Source organism: Chroicocephalus ridibundus, chromosome 1, assembly GCF_963924245.1.
Source record: "Chroicocephalus ridibundus chromosome 1, bChrRid1.1, whole genome shotgun sequence".
In the NCBI taxonomy this organism is placed as follows: domain Eukaryota; kingdom Metazoa; phylum Chordata; class Aves; order Charadriiformes; family Laridae; genus Chroicocephalus; species Chroicocephalus ridibundus.
Genome location: NC_086284.1, coordinates 56,500,656 through 56,519,894, shown reverse-complemented (window position 1 = coordinate 56,519,894; position 19,239 = coordinate 56,500,656).

Below are 19,239 nucleotides of genomic sequence, written 5' to 3'. Positions count from 1 at the left end.
TTCCCTGGGTAAATTAGCCATTATATCCTGGGCTAACCGCCAACACAGTCCAACTATTTCTGAGCAGAACATTGTATTCTGCAACTATAGACCCACAAATAAGACAATTTCTTACACTCACTATAACACATTTTGGAGATAGCAAACTACGTTCTTATAAAAATATAAATGTGGTGAATTTTTGATACTCTATGATCATCATTGATAATTAAATTCCTTTTATGGGCCCATTCAATCAAATATGATGTCCCCAAAGACAAAAAGAAAACTGAAGGACTCTGGATATGGAGGCCAGACAGGGCAGTCTTCAAATTGCTAGAGTTTTATTTAGTTTAGCTTAATTTATGTGCCCACAATTGTATAGAGGGAGTTTTCATGACTCAAAATATTTACTTTGGAAATTGAAATTATTCCACCAAAACAGAAAATTCTTTACCAATGTATTTAAAAGAAGAAAAAAGGAAAAAAAAAAAGAAAAAGGAAAATCACAGGAATATTAAGCATTATCATTATTTTTCCAATTAATATTTTCCCCTTTTCATTTTAAAGGGAATTATGCTACAACATTTTTATTAGTATATTTCAAAGTAAAATGATTGCTATGCAATCTAAAAATAAAATGGACCATCTCATTTCAGTCAAAGTAAAATCTAGGACCAACTTAAAGCAATACGTTTTACAGCATTTGGGGATGGCTAGTTTGGAATTTGAATTGAAAGAAAAATAATGAAGACACCAAAAAAGTTGGTTTTGACATCTATCAGTATTTAAATGGATACACAGAGAATCACAATTGCACCCTTTAGAGGACAGTGCAGATCAACAATAACCTGAAAAGCATACAAACTCCTTACTTCCTTTTACAAGAAGGGCATTAAAATAGCATGGAAAATTAATCTATTATTATCAAAAATGCATAGATCATTTGCTTGTTGGCACCTCCATGATTTTAATACAATTCATGACACCAGGATAATGCCTTTCACTGAAAATTAAGTAGGAGCTATTAATTTCAAGTAACCCAGTGGCCAGAAAGAAACTTCATAAATGTTTCATTCATTTAGGAATATAAAGATACATATCACTGAGAAAACAGAAACAGGTGTTGTGGTTGAGAGTAACAGAACAGTATAAAAAAACATAATATTTCTGTTGATATGCACAGCTCAAGAATGATATGTCATGATGCGTGAGGCACTGAGATAATTAAAGCCAATAAAATGATGGTTACATGCCACCACAGTCATTGTTTTATTTGAGGAGATAATAATTCTTACTCTTTAATTAAAAGTGTACTAAATGTGTACAGATAGTTAGCTCCTACAAGACAGATTATTTTCTCCTTCACATACTGAAATTATGTGTTACTTTTCTCCACAGTATGTGTCAGCTGGTTTTGAAATCTTTCGTTAGCATGTAATTTATCGTCAGAAAACTGTAGGTTATGAGGATCTGAGAGTGATATATTTATCAAATGGCTAAAGGTGATGATACGGTAAGGAAGAATGGTTTGATTTGATTGCTACACGTTTAACCAGCCACAGAAAAGAAACATGGTAGCCAGAAGTATGCTATCTGAAATCACTCTGCTTTGATAACAAATTGAGACATTTGCATCTCTAAATTAGATGTACGCGATGCCTCCTGAAACAAACAATGGACCTGTCTTGATCGTACTGCTCTTTCAGGAACAGATGCATGCTTTCCTATACCACTAGGTTTGCTGATCCATGGCTTTAACCATGGTAACTTACCTAATATTTATGGGTATTTGAACTTGTTAATGACAAAAACTAGTCATTTTAAATGGTATGATATAAAGAACAGATAAAAAAGTTAATACGATTTATCCTAGAAAATGCATTCTGGTGATCCAAAATTCACAGCATATTGCACTTATCTTGATTATACATTTTAGTTGACTATTCTTTAAATAACTCAAAGTGGGCAACAACTGAATACAAAACAAGTTACATATGCTATGAACATCCCTTGAGTTTATCTGAGAGAAACAGGTTGAGAATATGTCACCTTATAACTATCACACTCAGGAGTGTTTTATTGCTGTTATGTCTGGTCTCTCTAAAGCCAGAAAAAAAAAACAAAGAAACAAACAAAAAAACCCTCGAAAACAAACGCTGTACATGTAACATCTGTTTAATATTTTTGCATATTTTAATGTGCAGCCTGAAGTAAAAAGTAAGGTTCAGCAAATGATGCATTTCTCACTGAAGAATACCCAATAACCACCACAAAGGGGAAGGAGAATTTCATAGTTCCTTGAAGCAAAACATAGTTAATCAGATACCAACAAGGTAAATACTACAGCTGCTTCCCAGCGTAACAACTTAGACCTCTACACAGCAATGGGAATACAACTGTTACGCTCATAGAGAAGATCTAATTTTAATTTTTTTTTTACAACTTGAGAAGGAAGAACTAGGGGGATGGCAGCACAGGAAGGATTAAATAAGCTAAACTTTGGAGAGGTTATTGACTATAAAGCAGAGAATTCCAGCCAAAGAGAAGCAGAAAAAAATATGCAGTTGCATAAGGAAAATAAGTCATTTTTTGATTAACCTTACTATAATCTATGTTGCATCTCTGTGGGATCAGTGGAGTAATGGTCCACAGAGGTCAGCAGAGACAGATGTTTTCTCCAATGACTGTCAGTAAGACTGCAGACTCCCAAGCATGCAATAAAGTGCCAGAGTATATATTTAAACTTCAAGGTCCACATAGAGTTTTGGCCTCCAATCAGGTCACAGTGGGCTTGACCTCTCATAAAGGTTTAAAAAACCCCAATAAAAGTTAAAAGGTTATTCCTCCCCCTGAGTAGCCCAATGATTAGGGTAAGTAGTTACTAATCTGAATACCATGCTTACTTTGCTTTACTGGAGGGAAACACTTGCAAGAGTGTCCAAGTGTTTAGGTTTAAAATATTCTGGGAAATTTTTGTTTGGATGGCATTTGTTGAATCTGGTACTAGAGAATTAGGAAGAAGGAAGACAGCTGTAAAAAAAAAAATAAAATCAATAATTAATTTATAATTATACTTCTATGCTATTTAGATAATTATTAATATAATGCATTTTTTTACCTGAAGATCTGCTCTTTTCTGAAATAAAGCCTTCTGAACTTCACTGCTCAAGTTTCATGCTGCTTCAGATATTGAAAATAATTGAAGACTCTCTATGGGTGGGGGTTTTCAGAAAAATGTTAATGATAGAATTAAAATTACTCAAAAATCTTAATTTTTCAAGTTACTGAACTAATTTATTACTTTAGTCAGGAAAAGAAGTACTTGTTACTTTCAATAATTTACAATATCAACAATATCACCTGTTGTGTAATTTTTTTAGTAAACTTTAAATGGTCTGCTTTGCAAAGTTGTATTAAAATAATATAAAAAAGCCAAACACTGAATACTGAGTAATTTTTTTTCTTGATTATCACTTTTAATACTCTGTCATCAACTGAGAATAAAACTGTGCTGGCACACTACCAGTCACATCTGTCTTGTTAATGAAAAAAACTATGGAAACCTTTCCAGTTTTCTTGTTCCAGTTTGAAAAACAAAGGAGAACAATAGATGCTTCAAATAACATTGAGCTGTTGTATGCTTTTTTAAAAGCTTCCATCACACGAACATAATGTTACAAGATGAATTGTTAAGTTGTGACACTGCATTTCAAATTAATTCTGTTCTCTGGAAAATGTAATTACACTTTTTTTTTTTTCCCCTTTTCCAAGTAAGAAAAGCTTTCATAAGAAAACTGGCAAAAAAATTGTCAGTGTTAGAACCATTCCACTAAGACCACATTGAAAAATGCAGTAGCTCTAAGGCCTATGGTATTCCATGCTTCTCAAGCAGTGAGGGGGCTAATAATGGGAAATCCTGATCCACAATTCATTCAAGACAATGAGACTGTTCCCACAGACTTCATTTTTCTTGGATGAGAACCCCTTTAAATAAGATACCTATCAGATTTCTATCTGTATAGATACTGAACATTAAAATAAAGTTGCCATTTTACTTATTGCAATTATAGTAAAATAGGAAGGGATTTGCTGGCTTTCAAAGTTAACTTCATATTTGGCATCACTCACAGTTTGGACCCAGTGGCACCTATACTGGTAGATAACTTCAGTGTTGTGTTGTCGCTGCTGAATGAGGTAACTGGGCATACAGATCACAAAGTGTGAGTAAAAAACTCTGTATATGAGCTCAGCATTGAGCAGCTGTAGAGTGGACCTTTTTTTTTTTAGGAAAGAAAAGAAAACACTTTATCCACAATAATTTTTATGAAAAAACCCAACATACTTATTCTTTGTTCCAAATTAAACTCCACATAGACTATATTTGCTCTGTTGCTATTTTGGAGTTGTTCTAGTACTAGATCCTTTATTCTGTCACAAATTACTGATGAATACACACTTTCCAAACTTTTTATGTGAACAGAACATTAAAATAATCTTAAATATTGGAAATACCATCCTAATAACATTAAAATTATCCAGAAAACATTTAATTATAAGGTAAAGAATTGCAGTGTTTAACACAATGCTATTAATGAAATTATTGTGAACTACACAGATTTCCTTTTGGTTTTCATTGTTTCAGTGTCTCGAACAAAAATATGCCTCATTAAGTGGAAGGAAAGGGTTAAAATTATATTACCAACATTTTACGCATTATCTCTTTCTTTGCAGTTCTTAATATATTCTGAAAACTATTTCTAGGGAAGAATTCAGATAACAGAAGGCTGAGCAGATGGTCATTTCCAACTTTATCATTCCAGAAAAAGCAAGGGCTCTCATTGTTGCTGACATCTGATGTTGATGCAAGAAGATGCCTACCATGACAGACAAAAAATGTAACAGCTAGTCAGCCCCATGATCAGGCAGCTTGGCACTTGGTGACAGCAGTTTTTCTGTGTGTTGAAATCAGAAGAAAAATTAAACCGAAACCATATGACTGCTAGAAATCTGTTCATTTACTTTCCTTTTTCTGTTTGTTTTTTTTTTTTTTTTCCTTGCTTTCATAAATGAACAAAAGCACAAAAATTATGTTTTGGTTTGACAGACAAAAAGAGAGAAACATATTACAACCAAAGATTTTACGTCAAGTGACCCATATTTGTAGATCTGAAATTCCAGTAAAGGTTGTCAAGAAAATATTTCCTTAATATTCCAAGTTAAAGTTCTGTCAATTGCTTACCTTCAAACACAACTGAGTGTAAAACCATATCATATTACCAAGAATGTTTTAAATAATGCCTTAATATTGAGCATTTAAGAAGCAGTACTGGACTCCTCCCTGTTAAAGGTGAGGATTGTGGTTTATATTGAAACAAGTGTTCCCAGCATTTTAAGCAACTACAATTTGACAGAACAACACATGTACATAACTGGGGAAATATTGTTTCATCTCTTTCTCACCAAAACATAATCAAAGTTTTACTACTACTACAATGAATACATGGCAAGTAGAACATCACTTTATCTATGGTCCCAGTAACTACTTTCTAATATATGCTCAGGAACTGTTATGGAGGTGATAGCTTTTCTCTCACTCAAAGCTTTAATAGGAATTAGATTATCATGGACAAACAGACAAATGCAAAGGACTTCAAAGGTGACAGCAGCTATTCGCATCTGCGTAGATTTCTAATGAAAGTTTTCTGGACTCTATCCAGCCAAACCAAAATTCACAGAATCACACAGAATCACAGAACGGTTCGGTTTGGAAGGGACCTTAAAGCTCATCTAGTTCCAACCCCCCTGCCCTGGGCAGGGACACCTCCCACTAGACCAGGCTGCTCAAAGCCTCATCCAGCCTGGCCTTGAACACTTCCAGGGATGGGGCATCCACAGCTTCTCTGGGCAACCTGTTCCAGTGTCTCGCCACCCTTACCGTAAAGAATTTCTTCCTGGTATCCAATCTAGATCTACCCTCTTTCTGTCTGAGGGCATTACCCCATGTCCGATCATAACACACCCTGATAAAGAGTCCCTCCCCATCTCTCCTGTAGGCCCCCTTTAGGTACTGGAAGGCCGCTATAAGGTCTCCTCAGAGCCATCTCTTCTCCAGGCTGAACAACACCAACTCTCTCAGCTTGTCCTCATAGCAGAGGTGCTCCAGTCAATTGACCACGGGTAACTACAAGAGGACACTTGTTTTGCTACTCTTTGAATAAACAAAGCTAGAAAGATCATAATGGGAATGGATGGCAGCTGTTCAGGGATTTGATTCAATGGATTAGAGCAAGTTGACAAAGAAGACATAAGGCCCTTTATATTTATTTATTTATTTATGCCCCAAAAATATGCATACCTAGTCAAAGGAACTGAACCTGAAACATCAATTCTTTTCCCTTGGAAAAGGTACATCTGGAAGAACAAACCTAAACTATGAGTCAGTTTGCTAGACAGGTTATTCTGAAGGGGAAAGTAAAGAGCTAATCCTATTCCCAGAAAAAAAAAAAACAAACCAAAAACCAAAAAACTTCCAACTTGTTTTTTAAATTGTAATTGAAACACTGAGAGGTTCAAACATTACAGTGATTTGTCTGTTTCTCAGCTTTGCACTAGCTCTAAAACTAACAAGCAAATATTCATTTCTCCACTAGAACAGGGAGAGTTGTCCTTTATTATAAAAAACCTGAGACGTGTGATGGTTAGACAATTCCCACAGGTACTTCAGGAAATATATTTGAGACAGGAGCATTACCCATACAAGCACAGAACTCAGAGAGAATCCCAGTCCTCTGCTGTATCATTTTAACAATCTCCTTCATAGGTTTACTGAAGTACAGTACTGGTTACTACCTGATTTAAAGGTTATTCTAGAATCTCACTGCAGAAATTGCTAGAAACTGTTTTCTTCTTTCAATCTTAATTTTATTTATCTGGTTTATATCTTCAGACATAATACAGGGCTTTTATTATGACAATGGGATTCCTTTTCCTCTGCAAAATGCTGTGTATTATTAACTAATAAGATAAAGCAGTTCATTAATTGCTCTGCTCCTTTATCTTGTCTGAACCATAGATAAGTAAATGTTTATTCATTCCCTCGTGTAAATAGTTTATATTGTTAAATTCATGTAAAACATGGATATAATATTTTTGAAGTCTTAGCATACTAATACAAGAATATTAGTGGAGACCAAACTCTGAGTTTCATTTGGAGTTTGGTTGCTTTCCTAAATGTTCTATACTGTACAAATTGTATTGGTATTTACTAATTAAAGCTCACATATTATTATAATTTCAAGTAAGATCTTACCTTTAGTTTTAACTGAAAAGATTGCCTTTTTCTTAGGGAGTCCTTAACTAAGAGTAGATAAGAATAATAACCACTTTGAAGAAAGAACAGTAGTCTACAAACTTTAATTAATTAATTGTCATAACACTCACGGAGTGCTGCAGTTGTAATTATTCAATATGTTTTTGTTGTACAGTAAGCTAGGATGGGCATTTCTAGAAGAAGCATTTTTACTTTTGTATGCAGTGCCGCTAGACACATGGATAAAATTTTAGCAAAGATCGATAAATCGGCATACCCAGAAGGTATGTGCCGTGGTTATAGACTTTGAAGAAGTCAGTGGCATATGGGAGTAAAGCTGATGAAATATTTCTAGCTCCATGCTTCAGTAACCCAACTCAGTGAACCAAATTCAAAATATTTGCTAATGGTGCAACTAACTGACATTGATTTACATGTACATATTGATGGGATACTGAAGGGTAGCTTGATGCTTAGGTACTGAGGATGAGTAGACTGGGCTAAATTTCTTTTTTCTATTCTTGCCTCCTGTGTAAAACTAAGCAAGTTATTGTGAGGAGTTTTCATGAAAACTTTGAAGTTCTAATATTGCAAATAGTTTTGAGTATCACATCCTGAGCTCTGAACATCCAACATATTTGTCTACCTAGTATAATATTTTAAAACCCCTTTTTAATGACATTTTGCTGTTTTGGATCACATAAGGGGAAAAAAAATAAATAAAACCCCACAAACTTTGTTTGTTTGACTTTTCTTTGGGGGAATTATAGTTAGCTTTTATTAGAAAATAGGTTTCATTAACCTGAATTCTTTACTCAAAAACGATGTAATCAACTTATGCTACACCATAATTTATTAATTAAATTATGCTACTGCATAAAGGACTCATAAATTGGTTCACTTTACCCTTTATTTATGGGACAAACTAAGGAAATGAAGGAAATTCCTTACAAAAAGGAGATGCATAGTCACCATCTTTTCACCCTGGCAAGTAATAAATTCCAGATCTGGGATTTTCTAAATTCATCCTGAGACACATCCTTTAATATTCCTCAAAAACAGGACTTGATTTTGATCATAGCTGGGAGTCAATGCTTTTCTATGTTAGTTTCATCTAGATGCAGCTTGTTCAATGCAGACAGCCTTAATGAGAAAGTAAAAAGGGTAATTTAACCAGAGGGAAGATCAACAATTATCTAACAATGTGAAACAAAAGATTACAAGTGAAATAATTATAAATGCAGTCCTAACATAGGCTTAGCTGTAGGAATCATTCCTAGTCTTTCAATACCTTTTACTTTCAACTTTGCAATGTTCTATTAGACACTAGAGTCTAGGGTTGAAAAAACAATGTTTGGGGAGTTTCCTAAGTCCTGAATGTCTTTCATCACAACTCATATTCCTCTCTTAACTTGATGCTATTATACATAAAAATACAGTTTATAGCCCTATCAGGAGTTTTGTTTCTTTAAAAGTAATTTCCCATTTCAGCCTTGCAAATAACCAGTCATTAATGTATGAACTGCTGTGCTATTAATTGCTCTTATTTTCTACTCTATACTGTTTATTTTCTATTTCTTAGATAATTTCAAATTACATATTGGACATGCACCTTTTGTTTAAGCTGATTAGTGTTGGCACAATAACAGCTTTGCAATAGACACTATTCCTTAACAGATCAACAACTCGACCACTAACAGCTTTGTCTAAACTATGAGACCTGTTTCTCAACCAGTAGCTTTTGCTGTGATTCCTGTATCACATAGGGTACCTGTGACTATCGAGGCATGAATGTTACCAGCAAAGTTCATGAACAGATTAAGGTCTGTGGAAAATAGAGTAAGTGGTGTGTTCATGAAGAAAATAAAGAGTCATATCCTTCATTTTCATAATTCATTAAATTGTCTTGCAAATCAGAATGTTCCTTTCAATTCCTGGAAGGTATTTGACTTTTAAAAAAAAAACAACTTTGTGGCATATTTTGGTCACTTTGAATTTCTCAATCAACCATAAACATGGTTTGAATTACAAGTTATCCAAATACAGTATGTCTGTATTAATGTAAATGTTGGACTAAACTAGTTGGATTTGTGACCAAAACACTGTTGATAACAAACCAGTGTTTTTGCTACTGCTGAACAGTGCCTGCACAGCATGGAAGTTTTCTCTTTTTTCCCACATGCCTTTTCCCAGTGAGTAGGCTGGGGGTACACGAGAAGCTGGGAGGGGACACAGCCAGGACAGCTGACCCACACTGACCAAAGGGATATTCCACACCATATGATGTCGTCCTCAGCAATAAAAGCTCAGAGAAAGAAGGAGGAAGGGAGATGTTTGTGGTTATGGCATTTGTCTTCCCAGTAACCATTATATGTGCTGAGATACTGTTTTCCAGTAAGTAACTAAACATCTGCTTGCTGATGGGAAGTAGTGAATGAATTCCTCTTTTTGCTTTCTTTGCACATACAGCTTTGCTTCACGTATTATGCTTGCTTTATCTCAACTGATAAGCTTTCAGCTTTTGCTCCTCCTATTTTCTACAATATCCTGCTGAGGTGGGGTGAGGAAGCAGCTGGGTGGGAGCTTGGCTTCTGGCTGGAGTCAAACCACCATAGCCGGTTAGAAGAGATTAATCTCAATGGAGAAGTTTGCATGTCTTTAGTACAATTGACAAGTAGTAACTATAATGATTATGTAGTTTCTGTAATTTTGTCTGGCAAATAACAACACTCAGTATTTCAAGATTTTCACAGTCTGGGTTTTCTTAAGTAATCAGACTAAATATATAGTATATACATACCAATTCTAAACAACAAAATGTAAACCAACTAAAAGGTAAGTCCAAGTAAGTTGTATAAGGGTGAAAATTATATTTTAAAATAGGTATAAAATTAAAAAGATGTGGCATTTTAGAACTTAATAAATAATACCTCTTCTATAATTTACTTAGGGACCTGTAGAATTTTCTGACAGAAACTTGTCCTCCCCTATATTCCAAAGGAAAGATAAAATATCTAGAGAAATAACATAATTTTCCATTACTGTCAGGGACTTCAGGAAACTGAATAACTGAAATAGTACATAATTACAGGTCAAAAGCTATGTAATATCAAAGGACTGTTAACTGGCTTAGACAATTCCATTTCATTTTCAGGTATGGTTTTATGTGTGCAAGTGTGATTTTACAAGAACAGCAGTATCCGCTATAGTTAGGTTTTTCTTGGATGATATTTAAAGCTCTTTGTCATTCTATAATATGACAGAAAAAGTGTCATCAAAGATTATATGTCAACTTTCTCTCAATAGTTCCACAAAACATTTTGTGTAGTCTTATTTCAGTTCCATATAAATAAATCATTATTAGTTCATATATCAGTAAATATAAATACAAGTTTTTTTCATATATGTTTTCCTATATGCAAATTCAATCTTTGGCACAAAAACCAATATTGCTTTCTACCCTTCTCTAATTCTGTTGAGAAGGCTTTTACTCATATTTTACTCATGTTACCACCCATGCCTTAAAATCTTCTGAACTCCAGATTTAATGAGTCAACTTGCAGCACCTTTTATGTCAGTTATTGAAGGGGGGTTACCATGGAACCGGAAATGGAAGATTTATGAATTCAGATGAACAGACAAAGGTCTGGAGTCAGTTCAAGTCACCACTCTATTATGGAAAAATTGGCTGCTACTCCCATATTGCTGAATCCAAGGCCACCAGTGCTCAGGACAACCCATGTGTCTAAAGTAGAGTCATGGTAAGGTTCTCAAAGGGAGACAAGTACTTTTCATCTTTAAAATGGCATATCTGGGAATGCTTGGACAAGTATGGTCCTTGTAAGGCTTAAAGGTCAAATTGGAGGCACATGGCAAACATAACTGGCTTTAACCGTAGGCAGTGCTTGAATTGCTGTGAGATTCAGATGAATTTTGATTTCATTAGAAACAATTGCAGCAGACAATACTTGGCTCATTGTTATCACTTCACTTTCAAAGTAAAGATTCTAGCACACTAATTTGGCCTATGAGGCCCTCTGCTCATCACTGGTGAGGCCACACTTGGAGTCACAAAGATGATTAATGGAAGGCTGAGGGTGTTGGTACTGTTTAACCTAGAGAAGAGAAAGCTTGGAGGAGGGTGATATCATCAATGTATATAAATAACTGAATAATCTTTATCAATGATCTATATGATGATGACCCTCAGCAAGTTTGCAGATAACACTAAACTGGGAGGAGGGGGTGAATTTTACTTCTGAAAAAGTCATATGAATCAAAAACTTACAGTATATTCACTTTCACATATCGTAGTGATCTAACTCATCTCCATTCCAGGATTATCATCACCACATAACCATTAGTTTGTTTCCAGACTCTCTCAAGGGAAGAATCAGCAAAGTTCTTCCAGAAGAAAACAGAATAGTGTGGTTCTGGGGAACATTTCCAAGGAGAGAAATGGTGCAGGTGAGAGTGAATCAAACCTGGCTCCATCCACTCTACAGGTTTTTTCAGTACCATCCTAGCAGGGTTTACATCCTAAGATACTACACATTTCCTCATCATATATGCTGAGCTATACCCTCATTTGCATGCCTATAATCTTCAGTCTAGTGCAGTCTGGGCTCAGAGGGCCATGATTCACTGTGTGCACTGCACTTGTCCCACCGAAGATGCCAGGTGAGCCTTTGCAAAAACCTCCTCCTTGCATACCTTGGGACACAACATTAGGTGGTTGAGCATAATGTCAAAAGCATTGTTAAAGTCAGGATCAGCAGCATCTACTGCTCCCTGCTTCATCCACTGAGCTAGTCACTTCATCATAGAAAGCTATTGAGTTGGCTAAGCATGGACTTGTGCATGTCCAGTATTTTTAAAATGTTACTGAACTTGATGCTCCCTGCTCTGGGCTGGAGGTGATAATGGTTAATAGATTTGAATGATTCGTGTTGCCTGAAAGCTTGAAGTTTTAAGATTACACTGGGACTATTAGAGGCCCCTGGGTTCTGATTTTCTTTTGAAACAGTTGCAGTACTGAAAATGAGAATAAAAAATTAACTAGCATATAAACAGAAAGGCAAGGAACAATATAGTGAAGAGAAAGAGGCATCACTAAGTATATATTGTTTGCTAAATGTCCTATTGATATTCTTCTAATGATTTATTTGCTGATATACAATAAGATAAATTACACACTTTTAAGTTAAATCGTGAAAGGGAATATGTTTCAAATTTCTGTAATCTTAAATAAGTGTAAAATTATTTTTGGAAATGGAATTCCTTTAAGCATGTGAATGCTAGACACAGCATTTCAATAAAGGATGCTGGAAGTAAAAGCAAGCAAAATAGTACTAGAAATCTACCAAAATAATGTAATTTAACAAATTAAAATGAAGTAAGCCCAAGTGGAAAAATAAAAAACACTAAACAAGATCATGTGATATAACAAATAAATAACAACTAAATGAATATCCAAGGCATCTTAAAAAGGAGAATCAAACAATAAAACCAGCAAGTTCATGAGATTAGTATATGCAATTTTCCAGATAAAGCCTGAAAAATAGATTGAAAAGATAGGAAGTATTGTTAAAATAGGACATAGATACAATATATACAAAACTGTATCAAGCTACAGGGGAGGTGTCACCAGCAGGAACTGGGAAAGTTCCAGACTGGACTCAGTGATGAATGGGAATTGGATTCCAGAACACACTGATAAGGATCAAAGGTAGACAAACTGACAGGGTTCTTCTCAGACATCAGTCATTGAGGAGAGAGAGCCATTGACAAAGAGCCTAGACCCTTTGATCCCTCACTTTTTACATTGAGCTTGGCAGATGGGATGGAATACCCTATTGATCAGTTTGGGTCACCTGACCTGTCCACGCCTCCCCACAGGTGCAACCCCTCCTTGGGGTAAACAACCAAGTCAGCTGACCCTGGTTGCCACAGCCACAGGTATAAGCAAGAACCTCTCTCCCTGAACAGAAAGTTGGGTCTGCTCCACGTCAAATCAGGACATACATATTGGGTTTCCATGGCAAGGTTTTAGTCACAGGGGGGCTGCAGAAGTGGCTTCTGTGAGAAAACATAAGCTGCCCCCATGTCAAATAAAGCCAGTTCAAGCTGCCTCCAAGACAGACCTGCCACTGGCCAAGCCTGAGCCAGTCAGTGACAGTGGTATCACCTCTGTGATAACATATTAAAGAAGGGGGAAAACTGCTGCACAACAGCTGTGAGAGAGTAGTGAGAATATGTGTGAGAAACAAGACACCAAGGTTAGTGAAGAAGGAGGGGAAGAGGTGCTCCAGCCACTGGAGCAGAGGTTCCCCCGCATCCCAAAGTGAAGACCATGGTGAGGCAAGCTTTCCTTCTGCATCCCATAGAGGTCCACAGTGGAGCAGCTACCCAACTTCCAGTCTGTGGAACATGTTAAATTGTGAAATCTCCAATGTCACGATTCTCAATATAATAATTTCTTAATGAAACAGTGAAAAATGTTGCACTGCTTGCAAAATTTGAAAGATCTGATGTCAAAATCAGACAAAAGAGTGAACAATGTAGTTTATATTTCAAGATTTTAGGCATTTCTTTCTATAGATTTTAGTTAACTATAACTTATATAAATTATACAGTCTGGTGAAGTTCCCACTGACTGGAAAAGGGGAAACAGCTCCCATTTTCAAAAAGGGAAAAAAGGAAGATCTGGGGAACTACAGATTGGTCAGTCTCACCTCTATGCCCAGCAAGATCATGGAGCAGATCCTCCTGGAATCTCTGTTAAGGCACATGGAAAATAAGGAGGTGGTTGGTGACAGCCAACATGGCTACACCAAGAGCAAGTCTTGCCTGACAAATTTGGTGGCTTTCTATGATGTTGCCACAGCATTCGTAGATAAGGGGAGAGCAATAGATGTCATTGCTCCCCCAGAAAGCTGGGGAGAGACTGTTTGCAAGGGCATGTAGCAACAGGACAAGGGGCAATGTTTTTAAATTAGAACAAAGTAGGTTTAGATTAGACATTAGGAACATTCTTTACAGAGAGGGTGGTGAGACATTGGAACAGGTTGCCCAGAGAGGTGGTGGAGGCCCCATTCCTGGAGGCATTCAAGGCCTGGCTTGATGAGGCTCTGAGCAATCTGATCTAGTTGAAGATGTCCCTGCTTATTGCAGGGGGGATGGACTAGGTGACTTTTAGAGGTCCCTTCTAACCCAACACATTCTATGATTCTATGATTTACTTAGAGTTGTGCAAAGCATTTGACACTGTCCCGCACAACATCCTGGTCTCTCAATTGGAGTGGCATGGATTTGATGAATGGACCACTTGGTGGATAAGGAACTGGCTAGATGGCTGCACTCAAAGGGTTGCGGTCAATGGCTTGATGTCCAAGTGGAAACCAGTGACAAGTGGTGTTCCTCAGGGGTCAGTACTGGGACTGGTGCTGTTTAACATCTTTGTCGGAGACACGGACAGTGGGGTTGAGTGCACCCTCAGCAAGTTTGCTGATGACACCAAGCCGTGTGGAGTGGTCAACATACTGGAGGGAAGGGATACCATCCAGAGTGACCTAGACAGGCTTGAGAGGCGGGGGCCGTGTAAACCTCATGAAGTTCAACCAAGCCAAGTTCAAGGTCACAGCAGTCCCAAACACAAATACAGGCTGGGCGGAGAATGGATTAAGAGCAGCCCTGAGGAGAAGACTTGGAGGTGTTGGTGGATGAGAAGCTCAACATGAGCCGTCAGTGTGCACTAGCAGCCCAGATGGCAAAATGCATCCTGGGCTGCATCAAAAGAAGCATGGCCAGCAGGTAACTGGGGAATAAGCTAAGCCATGCAGAGCTCCTTAGCTGACTCCCAAGATGAGAACCAGAAGGCCAACCACCTCAAGGGTGTGTGTGGTTATGGTTGATCCTCTTGCACTCCTCCAGGGAAACCTGCATGCTTAATTATCTCTCTGAAATGCCTGTACACCTACACACACAGTATGGGGAATAAACAGGAAGAACTAGAGATCTGTGTGTGGTCGCAGGGCCACGATCTCATTGCAATTACAGAGACATAGTGGGATGGCTCACATGACTGGAATGATGTCATGGCTGGCTATGTACTTTTTAGGAAAGAAAGGCCAGCAAAGCAAGGTGGTGGAGTTGCTCTTTATATGAGAGAGTAAGCAGAATCTATCAAGCTCTGCCTAGGTGTGGATGAACAATGAGTAGAGAGTTTAGGGATAAGAATTAAGGGGCAGGCTAATATGGTGGACACTGTTGTGGGTGTTTACTACAGGCCACCTGATCAGGAAGAGGAAGTTGATGAGACCTTTTACAGACAGCTGAGAGTAGCCTCACGATCACAGGCCCTGGTTCTCATGGAGGACTTCAACCAGTCTGATGTTTGCTGGAAAGGCAACACACATGCACAGTCCAGGAGTTTTCTGCAGAGCACTGATGATAACTTTTTGACACAGGTGGTAGAGGAGCCAATGAGGAGAGGTGTGCTTCTGGACCTTGTACTAACAAACAAAGAAGGACTGGCTGGGGATGTGAATGTCGGTGGTAGCCTTGGCTGCAGAAAACATGAGATGGTAGAGTTCAGGCTCCTGCGTGGAAGAAGCAGGGCAAAAAGTAGAATTACAGCCCAAGACTTCAGGAGAGCTAACTTTGGCCTCTTCAAAGACCTACTTGGAGGAATCCCATGGGTTAGGGCTCTAGAAGGTAAAGCGTTAATATTCAAGCACCACTTACTCTGAGCTCAAGATTGGTGCACCCCTATGAGTAAAAAGTCAAGCAAAGGAGGCAGGAAACCTGCATGGATAAGCAAGGAGCTTCTGGAAAAACTCAAATGGAAGAAGGAAGTTTAAAGGATGTGGAAAAAGGGACAGGACACTTATAAGGAATACAGGAATATTGTCAGAGTATGCAGAGGTGCAACGAGGAAGGCTAGACCACTTGGAATTAAATCTGGCAAGGGGTGCCAAGGACAAGAAAGGCTTCTTCAAGTACATTAGTAGAAAAAGGAAGACTAGGGAAAATGTGAGCCTGCTGCTGAATGAGGTGGGTGGCACTGAATGAATATACAGAGAAAGAGGAGTTACTGAATGCCTTCTTTCCTTCAGTCTTTGCTGCTAAGGCTGCCCCCCAGGAATCCCACACTCTGAAGGTAAGAGAAAAAGTCTGGAGAAAGGAAGACTTTCCCTTAGTTGAGGAGGACTGGGTTAGAATTCATTTAGGCAAACCTGAAACCCAAAAATACATAGGCCCCAATGGGATGCACCCGTGAGTGCTGAAGGAGTTCGCAGCAGCCTTCCAGTACTTAAAGGAGGTTTATAAGAAGGATGAGGACAAACATTTTCGTAGGGCTTGTTGCAATAGGATAAGGGATAATGGTTTTAAACTAGAAGAGGGTAGATTTAGACTAGAAATAAAGAATAATTTTTTTACAATGAGGGTGGTAAAACACTGAAACAGGTTTCCCAAAGAGGTGGTAGATGCTCCATCCCTGGAAACATTCAAGGTCAGGTTGGATGGGGCTATAAGCAACCTGATCTACTTAAAGATGTCCCTGCTTATTGAAGGGGGCTTGGACTAGATGCCCTTTAAAGGTCTGTTCCAACCCAAACGATTCTATGATTCTATGCTATTGCTAAGCCACTCTCCATCATCTTTGAAAGGTCATGGAGAACAGGAGAGGTGCCTGAGGACGGCAGGAAAGCCAATGTCACTCCAGTCTTCAAAAAGGGCAAGAAGGAGGACTTGGGAAACTACAGGCCAGTCAGCCTCACCTCCATCCCTGGAAAGATGACAGAGCACTGGAACAGGCTGCCCAGAGAGGCTGTAGAGTCTCTTTCTTTGGAGGTATTCTAAAGCTGCCTGGACACAATCCTGTGCAACTTGCTCTAGGTGAACCTGCCGTGGCAGGGGGGTTAGAGTAGAGGATCTCCATAGGTGCCTTCCAATCCCTACCGTTCTGTGTGTGATTCTGTGTAATGTAGGTATATAAGTACAAGAGCTGACAAGTGGGTGTTTAATGAGAGCAAGTTGTTCAAATTCACCTTCGTAACTTCATTTTAGTCAATGGAAATCTAGATCTCTGTGCAGTTACCTAAACATATGCAGATGTCCTAGAGTATCTGAGACAAGCGCACCAGGCTATGAGAATGACTCAGAATTTACGAGATACTCATTGCCATCTTTGCTTGAGGCCAGAAGGGATATTCTACAGAAATTACATTAGACATCTGTCTTTATGCAAATAAATACCATTCTAAGAGTAAAATTCAGTTGTCTTCATTTACGTATCTGATGTCATTTGAGATGCCTTGGGATATCAAAAACATGGTGCTGGAAACCAAAATATTTCTTGGAAGTTGTAAGCTTACTTTTTTTCATAGCTGCGTACACTGGAGCTTTGCCCAAGATGTGTGAGTCAAAGGTTCAAGCCTCTGTCATGTCTGAACAGATTCAAACGTGCATCTTTCATTAATCTGCAAATTATTTCAGGTAATAGCATATCCCATTTATGTTGAATCAGTGCAAAATAATTTAAGATCTATTTGGCCCATAAATGACCATAAAAAAGAAGCATTATGGTATAGTTTAGCAATTAAATTACTTAAAAAGGCTCAATTTTATTTTTTTTTCTGAAATGTGGTTTCACATTCTATGAGGTTATTTTGTATTTGTTTAAGGCCAAATAATCTTAACAGTGTAGCCAGTGTAGCTATTTGCAAAATAAGATCCTACTTAATAAAATATGATTAAAATCCAACTCAAAGTGTTCTATTCCTTTTCTGCTTTCCCTTTCTATTCATCTTTCATTGAACAGTATAATCCTTACTGGAAATACAGAAATCAGGAAATGGGGAAAAAGATCATTGCTGTAACTGGATACATTTTCAAATTTATTGCCAATTTTAGCTTATTTTTGTGTAAGCGTAATACGAACAAACTTGAAGAGAAGACTGTAATTGCCACTGTTGTTGAAAGTATAGTGTTCTCTCTTTGTCACATAAAATCAGACAATGCACAGTTAAAGGATAAAAAATTCTCCTTCTGAGTGTTAAACTATATCATACGAAAATTCTGAGAGACTGCAGAAAAATGACACTTGCATTATTTCATGGTTATCGTCTGAAGTTTTTGATGTCTGAAGAACAACATGTTTTCAGACATTACAGCATAAGTGACACTGTGTAGCTAAACTATTTAACTCCAATTCATCAATAACATGAGTCAGCGTTATCTAAGGATAGATCTGAAATGTTTTCATAAACAGGAATTACGGTGAGATTTTGGTGGAAATTTCCATAACATCCACATTAATAGCTCTGAACGAATTAGTAATGATCACTATTAACACAGTGACTATCAAATGTGTTGATAATGATGGGACACTTAAAATGAAATAGAGACATAATAAAATAAAGTCTGACATTATAAATTCATGTGGTGCTAAACCTAATGGCAATGATCGTAGTTAATTCTGTGATTCTTTGATTCTATGATTAATTCATTTGGTATTTTTATGTGTGGAACATACCCGGGTCTGATGGAGATGCCATCTCTCTGATGAAGATATCAATAAGATCCTTAGTGTCAATGTCCTACTTTGTTTACATAAAACAGAGAACACTAAATATTTTGAAAATTGATTATTGCAATAAATCAGTTGCTTTATCGGTAAATAAAATAGAATGATGTTTGCCTTTAACCACAAACCCAAACCAAATGAAATGAAACAAAACAAAATAAAAAAAAAGTGGAACTGCCATTTTCCCTTGCATAAAGCTATTGTTTCCTGGCTTCCGCTAGCTAGGGATCACACTCCTGCTGTTCACAACATGGAACAGTATAATGAGTTTGAGTGGGAGAAATTACTGAAAAAATTAACATAATTTGTTGGTTTGAATATCAAAAAGAAACCAGCTGCCTACAGAAGGAATGCATAA